Consider the following 11,309-nt stretch of genomic DNA (forward strand, 5'->3'; position numbering starts at 1 on the left):
CCAGAGGTTCCTAACTAAAAAGATCACAGGCCTAAAGTCCTTGAGCTACTAAGATAGTCTGGAAACTCTATCCCTTTATTCAGTGTCTTACAGACTTTAGAGGGGTGATTTCTGTCTTGTTGACTGCAGCATTAGAGACACAATTGTTTTGAATCTCATGTTTCCCTGCAAGTCCAAATTTCTCCAACCAGTACTAGAACCAAAAATCTTAATCTTCACCAACAGCACAGTACTTCACAAACCTGTGGAATAAACCTTCCTACATGTTAAGCAGTGTGATTTACTATCTTACTTTAAACCTAAATTAGATAACTGGATGGGTATCCATAAATTTACTTTGGGTTTGGGTGATATGGCCCTCTGGGGGAAAGGACAGAGGCAACTTTTAAATGCCTGGCCTGTTAAGCAGTGTGATTACTTTAAACCTAAATTAGATGAGTGGACGGGTATCCCAAATTTACTTTGGGTTTAACTGATATGGCCCTCCGGGAAAAAGGAAGGGCCAGCTGTGGAAGGGTACTGGCAAGTCATGAATGGTCATAAGACTAGTTGGCCTTGGAATATCCATGAATGCAAACTTTTCTTTTTTAATGGCTTACTCCCATAACCTGTCAGATAATATCTGCCTTTTTTTTAATGATCCTGACAAGCATAAAGTGGGTCTAAAAGGATGAATGAATAAATACATCAAAATAATTACTAACAGAAAGTCAGTCTAGCTCCAGTGAAGTGTGTCTTTGTGGAAAATTCTCCCAGAAACAGGCTATTAAACATGACAGTCAAACTCACTCTAGTAGTCAGTGAGTTAAATGTAATAAATACACAGGTCTGTCAATTTATGGGAATCATACATACACTGTGCAGTGGAGAGGTATCTTTTAAAAGTAAAGTTTGATGTACATGAATGTAATGTCTTATTGTACCTATATAAATTGTTATCTTTACTGTTCTAGATCCTGGGTTGTGCCTGAAAATGGTCAATAGGCCAGTCCACTTACCTAGTAAGCAAATTGCAATCAATAAATAAATAAACTGTTCAGAATCTTTTCAGAACATCTCCAATGTTGCCTCAAATTTTTGTCCTGTTTCTCATAACATGCTTTGTTTTCTGGAAAAATCAGTCAGGATCATACCTCTAATCTATCTAGAATTTCACAGAATGTCCAGATTATTGCTTCATATTTTTGGTCTGTTCCACATAAAATTTGAGATTTTGCGGCAGACCATTATGGATTGTGCTCTTCAGAAAAATGCTAATATACAACCTTATTCTAGCAGCTTTCTCAGCTTATGTGAGCAATATTTAAAACATGTCCTTTTATCCCCATTAACTGTGGTTTTGTCCAGAATTCTTTAAGCAAAAATTGAGAGGTCTAAAGAGAATTACTGTCCGCCACTAATGCCAGCCATTAAATTGTCATACTTCTTTTGTTCATAAAACACATATTAATGCAAAACCTGTTCTATTTAATTTTTAAACAAATTAGAAATCTTTAAAAATGTTCCCTTGGTTTTGAGCCTTCATTCATGTTATTTTTGTCTTTGTCCAAAATTCTTGATGAAAGAAGTTGTTGAGTATGCCATAGAAACACTCACACAGGTATTTACATGGTAGCCATGAGCTAAGGTAATTTATTACTCAAATTGTATTTTTCCTGCTGCCTGAGCTTGCAGTTATCTGGAAAACAGCAGTGCAAATGTTTCTATGTAATCACTACTCTGACAGCAGTTTCAAGGCACTTTAGGCAGCTGTTGAAAGTGGGGGGCTCTCACCCTCACCTCTGTCCTATGTTTCTAGTAGTCAGGTTTAATTGTATTGTATTAATAAAGGACCTTTGGTGACCCATATTTTACTGAAATGTAAGCACTGTAAAGATATTATTCTAAGTTATATTTATAAATGGATATCTTTTGCTTTTGAATTACTCATGCCAAAACAGTGTCTGATTATAATTATATAAAATGCTATGAGTTCATTCATTTGTTATTATGTGAACAGTTTTTCAACATTTAAACATGTATTCTGCATAATGTTGCATTTTAAAACCTTCAAGCAATGAATTAATAACTTAGAATCACAGAAACCGGGCACATCGCTATGTGTCATCTTACACATTAAATTCCAGCTAGGGTTCTGCAGTATTTTAATTATATATTCATGTCATTAAAAAGGAATGACAAAAAGAACATCCTTATTTCCTATTACCTTCTTTTTGTCTCTCTCACGTCATCATCATCTCCAAATCAACTTCTACTTTCCAGCATATGTACTCAAAACCAGTGTAGGTTTTCTCTTTCACTTTTTTTGTCCACTAGCTTATGCTCTGTTGTCATGATTTCTTCATCTGTGCCATAGTGTGCATCCTGCCACTCACCTCAGGTACTCCAACTCCATCAGCTCTAACTTCCTTAACGTCTCTGCCTTCACTGCCCAGGTTTCTGTATCATGCAGAAGTGTTGAACACCCTACTGTTTTGTACACCTTGTTTTGCGGCTTGCTTTACATTCTTCTGCCGCACACCACACCTGACACACTATGCAGTTCCTCTGATTTTAGCTTTAACTTCCTCATTCAGCCTTCCTTTCTCCTCTACCGTCCCTCACAGAAACTTGGAGCTAATAAACTTTTTCACTGTTTTCCTTTATATCTCAGTTTTCAGGTTCTTCTGATTTCCTCTATTTGTTGTAGTAACAGCTGTCTTGCCTGTACTCTGTTTCATCCTATGTCCCTTCAGTTTTGCATTCCATTCTCTTATCATTTGCTGTAGTTCCTGTTCAGAGTCTGTGTGTAATGGCACATTGTCAGCAAACAGCAGCTTTGTTGATCTGTCTTCTTAGATCTGTTTGCTACTGTAGACCATCAACAGTATAAACAACAGTGGGCTGAAACCTGCTCTACACCCACTCTTACTGGGAATCCCTCTGTGAGTTTTTACGCTGTCATTATGTGTGCCACTAAGTCCTTCTATATAGCCCATGCTAATTCTACAAATGTTTCTGGGATTTCAACTTTTGACAGCCCAAATTAGCTTTCTTGGATTCTCGGCATGTGTTTTCTCCAAGCCCATGAATGCCCTGTCAGACTCTTTCCTTATCTATAGCTTCTTCTCCACTGTCTGTCCCTGCAAAGAGCAGATCAGTTGAGATGAATCCTGATGTGAATCTGTCCTGTTCATCTTCCATCTTAGTTTCTACTACTCTGTGTATTCATTTATCAATCACTATGTCTACCACTTTCATGTAGCATGACACGAGTCTGATACTTCTGTAGTGAATCCATTTGCAAGTACCCCCTTTTTTCTTGTACACTGGCACTATAATTGTTATTCTTCAGTCATTTGAGATATGCCTTTCTCTCCATACTGCTATGAGTACCCTCAGGAGCCATTTCTTCTCTAACTTGCGATACATCTTAATCATATCTGCTGTGACTTCATTTGAGTCTGCTGTTTTCCCTGCTTAACTTTCTTCATGTTTCATTTTAAGCTGTGCCTGGAGAAGTATAGCTTCTGAGGAGTATTCTTCTTTCAGAAGTTGCTAGAAGTACTTCTTTTATCTGCCTTTGATGTGTTATGGACTTATGAGCAGGTTTGTGCTGGCATTACTTTTGAAAGGTATCCGATATCTATCTGCTTTATTTTTTTTTGTTTTTGCCTTGCAACTGATACAGTTTTGTTGTGTCATCTGCTGATCCATTTTCGTCTGATTCTTTGTTCTTTGCTATTGACACTGTTCTCTCAGCCTTTTTGTTAGCAAACCAGTATTAATTTTATCTTCCAATTTTTCCTAAACCACATATTTCTTTTGATGACTTCCTGTACTTCTGGACTTCACCACAACCTTTTTTATGTACCTTTTTTCCATACCCGACTTGGCCGCATATCTGTTTTATAATCTTTACACATACTTGTATGTGATGCTACCTAGCTTCTTAAACTCAGCCTATCTCCTCTTCTTTCTGAGGTGCTTGAGCCATGAGAATTTCTAAGAACTCTTGTGCTTTCACTGCAGTCAATTTTTAGGTCTTCAGTCTTACCTCTGTTAACCTTATAGTCTTCTCGATTGTGGACACTAGCAGTTTATGCTGTGTGTCAACTGTATCACCAGATATAACTTTGCAATCTCTGATTCTACCATAATGTCCTTTCCTTACTTGGAGGAAGTCTACCTAAGTTTCATGGAGGACTCTCTTGTATGTGATCTTATGAGTCTGTCTTGGTAAACTATGTGTTGTCCACCATTAAGCCATTTGACAAACAGATGTCTAGAATGGCCTCTCCTTCTTTATTCTTGTTATCTCATATAGGTGGGCCAGACACCCTTCATATCCTGCTCTCTATTTGTCCTGACATAGTCATTCAGATTCCCCATTATCAACACCAACTCATGTTGTCCTTCTGTATCTAGTAGGACCTGCGATGTCTGCCTGAATGCACTCTTTTTCGTATCATCAAAACTCTAATGTGGGGAAATGTTGGAAGTGACAGGGAAGAAAGAGATACTTGGGAACATATTTTCTGGGAGTGAGGTGGGTTGGTAGACTTTAAGGATTCCCTCTGGGATGCACTGTCAGAGATGCTGGGAAGGTGGATTGGTGTGATGAGGTAGATCATTTTCCAGAGCTGTGATACAGAAACACAATTACCTAGACATGGAAAGGCCTTGCTGATTCTAATTATGGTGGCTGCCAAAAAAGCAATTACTAGAAAATGGAAATCAGAATCTAAACCAACTATATTAGAAGTAGTGAACATAGTAACAGAGATAAAACAACTGGAATTAAGGTCTTTAAAAAAGGGTAGGAGCAATCTAAACAGGAAAAAAATGGGAATTGTGGGAACAATACATACAGGGGAAGAATGAGATTTAAAAAAAGCAGAACTTAATTCAGCTATGAACTATGTAATGTTTGACTGAAAATGATTGGGTAAATTATAAGTGATGTATAATATTTGCAGTTGGGATTCTGTCAGTATAGTTTGTGATGTAAAGTGCTTGTAACTAGGATTGTGTCAATGTGGTTTGTTTTCATTTATATAACTGTATGATTGCTTAAGTCAGAAGTGATGGTTCAATAAAGATGTTCTTTGTTTAAAAAATGGGGCAGGAATTGAATAATTTATGTAATGTTGCTTAGGATATATGATATATAGCAGTATATCAGTCTCAACAAAAACCTGAGATCCCTTATCAAATCTTCTAAAGCCAGCTATGAAGGCAGAATTGCGGCTGACACCAAAAACAAGTGCAAACCCTTCTATAGCAATATAAAAAACCTCCAAGGCAATACCCAGATTTGCTCTGAGTTATTGCACAATGGCATCCCCTATACTCAGCCAACAGATATAGCCAAAATACTGGCTGCCAGATTCAGTGCCAATTTTACCCCTCTCTCCCCCCAAGGCTCCTATTGCAATACCAGAAGAAGGCCTGGTACCCACCATTTCTGCCACACAGATAAAAGGTACATTGTCCAAAGCCAAGAATACAGCACCCATGGGACTTGATAATATCCTTGGCTGCATCCTACATGAGCTACAAAATGAACTGGCACCACATCTGTGTGCCCTGTTCAATCACAGCCTTACCTCAGGCTATGTCCCTAGAGAATGGTGAAATGCTACAGTCATCCCACTCCATAAAGGGGGAGCAACTACAGACCTTGGTAACTATTGCCCCATTAACCTGACAAGTCTGGTATGCAAAGGTATGGAGCACATCATCATGGACCTGCTTAACAGAGATATAGGCAATCTCCAAACTCTTGACCCTATACAGTTTGGGTTTGTCAAGGGGAGATCCTGCCTGCGGAACCTGATTGACTTCTTTGAGGCAGTCACCAAGGCTGTGGATGAGGGTAAGACAGTGCATGCAGCCTACCTCGACCTGGCCAAGGCCTTTGATGCCATTCCCCTCTCAGGTATCACTGTTAAACTTACCAAACTAGGCATCAATCCTTACATTACTGGGTGGGTTTCAAATTGGCTCACAGACAGGACACACAGAGTGAAAGTTGTAGATTCCAAGTCAGACTGTCGACCAGTCATGAGCGGAGTCCCACAGGTCTCAGTCCAGGATCCTCTTCTGTTTGGCATCTTCTTAGAAGTCCAGGCCAACACAGAAGGACTCTGTCTGACCATGTTCGCTGATGACTGCAAGCTAGGAGCCATTATATACTCCCCAAGTGATGCAGACATTCTACAAAAGGGCCTCTCTGAGAAGAATGACTGGTGTTGGAACCATGGCCTGAAGCTTAATGCCAAAAAAATGTGTTATCATCCCCTTTGGAAAAAAACTCAGTTCCCATGAATTACCACGTTGATGGGAGCCCACTGAACACTAACACCCAGGTTGACAGCCACCTCACCTTCGACCACCACATTGCCACTGTAGTTAGAAAGTCCTTCTATGTGGCACATCTTATAACCAAAGGTTTTGCATCCAGGAAGAAAGAGGTCATCATGCCTCTCTACTCATCCCTCATTAGACCACTCATTGAATATATTGCCCCATTTGGCATGTACCTGACTAGACACCTACAACAGCTGGAAAGGTCACAATAGTACCTCACAAAAAGGATTCTAGGCCTTGAACACATGCCCTACATGGACAGACTCAAGAAACTTTAGCTGTTCTCAGTCTCTTATCGTGTACTTGGTCTCTACTTGACTTACAAAGACATGTCTGCCCAGTCCAACTTGAAATGCTACAGCTAAAGAAATCCCAATCCCACCGTGCCACACATTCCAGTGATCACAACCTCATTACCACAATTAATAGAACATGCTGGAGGGACAGGTTCATCTCCCAAAGACTGTCCATACTCTGGAATAAGCTTCCCATTCATGTCAAGCAGAGCATCTCGCTGGCCCTCTTCAAGAGAAATCTTGATGAGTGGATGGGTAACAGAAATTTCACCCCAGGGATCACTCCAGTTTTCTTAATGGATAGGAGCACTGTGAACTAACATCAGGTGGCATGGTGCCTGGGCAATCTTTTTGGGCTATTCTTGTAAAGGCTCTAGGGCCATTAGCCTAGTACACACCTATGAACCTATGAAGTATAAAGTTTGTTAATGTTAATTTGCTAATACAGTTTAATTACTTTTGTATAAATGTAACTTGGCCTATCTCTCAAGTGATAATTCAATAAAGGTTTTAAAAAAAAAAAACTCTAATGTGGGGCATAGGCAAGATAACAGACTCTGATTGCCAGGAATTTTGATGGCATTCCTTCCTGTTTTGAAGCGAATTTCGCTCACCACATTTCCTGCACCATTTGTAGTCTTTCTGCTATCTGAGTAGTGAACTCTAGCTTCTAAGACAAGCGGACAAGTGGCCTTGTTGTACTACCCTTTCATCTTGTCTCCTGGTTTCATAGGATGGCCAGTCTCCTTCTTACTGTCATGTTACCCACTTCCAAACTGTATCCTGTCAGTGAACCTATGACCCTGGGCATAGATTAATGACTCTTCAAAAAAAAAAAAAAAAAAACATACATAATGATCTGTCAGCTGTTATTTTATACTGCAGAATGTATCGCATCAGTTATCTTTAGATAAGTAATACATTTTAAAAGATTTACCCTGGCATTTAGTAAGGCTTAAAATGATAACAGAAGTATAAGTTTGGATGAGAAAATTATAATCTTATTGAAAAAAGAGACCACCATAAAAACATCATGGTGAACCATTCACTTCTATGAGAATCCTTAAAGTGCAGGAAAGTTCAGCAAACATACAGGGCTGCAGTAGTGCAACTGTGTGTAGTTGTGTGTGTACATGTCTCTAGTGGCATGAATAGAAGTATGTTTCAGGCTGTTTGTACTAGAAGAGATTTGGTATATATTTCTGAACCTGCACACACTGAAATTAGGTACAAAGGAAGACCTTTGAATAATAGGCACATCTAGCCAAAAACGTGGACCTCTAATTCTCATAAAGTCTGAATATCAAATAGCACATAACTTTTCCTGCTTTCATCTGCAATGTGGGATACCAAAAGCACATGGTTCAGAAAAAGCAGAGTAGCTCAAATTATGGAAAAATATAAGCACGTTATCAAAGAGATGGTGTAAAATCTATAGACTGAAAAATTCTACAATACAAGGTAATATATTTTTGCTTCTGAAAAGGGAGATATAACATGTGTGCCCTTTTTTTTAATTATTGTTGCCTGTAGTATGTTGGTCAGATAGCATAGCCTGCAAGTAGGGGCATACCTCAAAAAATAAGTATATCATGTACAATGGTAAATCAGGTTTAAAAAATAGGTACTTTCCTTCAAAATGGGGACAGTGGAAAGGCCTGCTTTGGTAACAAATCAAGATTTTGGATTTGTGTTTCAGTGTGTGTGTGTGTGTGTGTGTGTGTGTGTGTGTGTGTGTGTGTGTGTGTGTGTGTATGTGTTTGGGGGTGCGTGTGGGTGTATGAGTGCACGTGTAGGTGATAGTTTCTGCTAACATGGTGCATGAGGTGCTAGAAGACCAGTGATGGTGAACCTATGATGCATGTCAAAGGTGACAGGCCACAATGATTTGGGTGATACACCATCGTTCATCAATACCCGAGATACCAAAGAAACTGAGTGAACAAAAATACAAGAAATATGTGACCCTGCACTTATCTATTAAAACTCAGCAACAAAAAAAATCATTACTCGATATTAATCAAATCAAATGCAGTATTTTTTTCAGTTCAATTCAAAATTACTATTAAAAGTAGGGTAATTTTTGGTGCACTATTTTAAGCCCGATTATCAGTGCGCATATTGTTTTCTCTATTGTAAGTCACTGATTTTTCTTTTACTTTTAGAATACATAGCACACATGATTGGCTGTATTTTTTTTAAATAAATGACTATGTAAATAATTGTTTCTCTTTTGTTTGTGGGTGGTGACAGGCCAGCAGAGTCAGGATAGGCATTTTCCAAATTTTTAACATGCCGAACCCAAAAGGCTCGCCATCACTGTGTTAGACAGATAAATGACGCAGTCAGGCTTGAAAACACTAGCACTTGATTCAGATACATGGTAAAGAGGCAGTAATGAGGTTTTTCTCAATGTTGCCATACTTGCCTCTGAAATGCATTTGCTTATAACTGAGGTAACTAACCAACTGTATAGGACAATTAGCAGGAATGGTTGGCATTTTATTGAATTGCACAGTTAGTTTTTCATAACAATGAATAATTTTGAATTTTAAATGCTAAAGTGTATTCCATATTGTGATTTTTTTTTATACTGATGGTATGGTTATCTGAAGAAAAACCTGATTAGGTTTTTAGGGATTTTAGATTAGTGATAGTAAAACAAGCTGAAAAAAGTTTAGGGGAAAAAAGAACTATTGGCAAAAAATTTGAAATATTTATGAGATTTCCTAGAAAACAAAAATTGTGTTCCTAAAAAATTAAAAGTAACTAATGATGTAGTAATTGTTGGTTGATGGACAGATATAAACATAACAGTCTCTTTTCAGTTTTCCATTAAAAAATCTATCTATCTTTCTATATGTTCTGTTTTGGAAGATCAGCACTGAAGAGGTTCATATGTTTTACTCTGCTTGGTATTTGATACTGCTTTTAAACATTAAATTAATTAATACTTTTTTTTTTTTGCTTTGATGGCAATTAATGTGATTTTTTTCTCTTTAAGGTGTCAGGAAAGGAGGGTAATGAAAGAGATATAACATTCTCTGACAGAATATATTGACAAGAGAGGGAATTTCTGATAGACATTTCCTAAGACTGAATTTTTGCTGGAGAAAGAGGTGTAGCAAAAGACTTCCTCTGTCACTTGTCAAGTTTTAACTCATTGGGAAAACAATCACTGAGCACAACAGGTCAGGAATTCAATCAGTGGAAAAAGATAAAAAGTAAGCATTTTCCAAAAGAGAGCAAGCGCCCACCATCCCCTCCCATGAAAAATAAGTCCTCCCTCCAAAGTTATATGCACCAACTCCAGTGTCGCAAAATCATTAAAAAATGGAAATCTATTAAAAGAATTGAATCACTGGTGATGCACACTTAGAAACCACTGAGGCATTGATTACCTATGGAAAACAGCAATCTAGGAGCTCAGCTTTGGAGAGCCAAACCTAAATAGATGGAACTTTATCCAATTTACACTGAATGAGGTGTAGGGAAGATTAGCAAAAGTTTTCAAGATTATCTACCCATAATTATTGGAAAATAATTTGCCACTGCTGAGGTGCAGTCTCTCTACAAAGCAAATTACCTATTTCGGTTATGTCAACAACACTTGATAATTAATACAATGTAAATTAAATGCTGGAAAAAATCAACAGAGTCTGAACCAGTCTTATTACAGAAACTATATAAGACTAGCAGAATTACAGACTGGAAATAAAATAAGAATTCAAACGCCACGGGTAGGATACAAGTGAAGTAGTTGATAAAGATACAAAAGCAAGGCCTTGCATTGTCTCTTGGATAGATGGAAAGCTCAACAGAAGATATATCAGCCATTTGAATATGATAAATATGGGGGAACCCAATGGTGAAGAACAACCACAATATTTCATGACCAGTATTGTCATAGAAAAATAAAGACTGTCAGAAGTGTGATAACCGAGAGTTGGAGAAGGAGGCTTTTAAATTGTGTTATTTACAAGTTCTATAGAAGCTATTCATAAAGGAAGATCTTCTATCCTGAGTAGCTAATTCTGCCAAATGCTATAGATATGGGAGATCACTGGATAATCAAGAGAGATATATGGATAGCTTGAGAACAGATCAGGATGTGATAAGTGAAGAGTTGGATTTGTTGTATTTATTTACTTCTTTAATTTAATCCCCTGCTGACTTACTATTCACAATCTGGCTATTATCACAACCCATACAATTTTCTCCTAGTGCTGTTAATAGCTCCTTACTCAGTAATTCTGGATGTGCTCCTTCACTGTGTAGGCTCCCTGACATTTTAAAGTGTAAGCCTCATGGTATAAATTTTAGATGTGGATATAAAGGGTAGTAGACTGGCTTTTTTGAGGCATCAGCCTGTGGTGCCAATCAAAATCTGTAGCAGGAAGAGTGATGTGCACTTATGGTAATGTCCATGTTGTCTGCATTTGCTTACTCTGTATAGGATTCCTGTCACTTCTCCTTACATACGCTTATCCAGCTATGCTCCTGCTGTCCATCAGAGGTCACTCATGCTGGAATTTCCCCAAGTTCTCAGAGGGCATGAGATCTGGGTAACTGCCAGTTCATCCCTTGCCCCCCCCCCCACACACACACACACACACACACACACACACTCACTCACTCAACTCACTGTTCCAAAGTCATAAG

The sequence above is a fragment of the Protopterus annectens genome, chromosome 15.part0, assembly GCF_019279795.1.
Source record: "Protopterus annectens isolate FY-2018-M chromosome 15.part0, PAN1.0, whole genome shotgun sequence".
Taxonomy (NCBI): Eukaryota; Metazoa; Chordata; order Ceratodontiformes; family Protopteridae; genus Protopterus; species Protopterus annectens.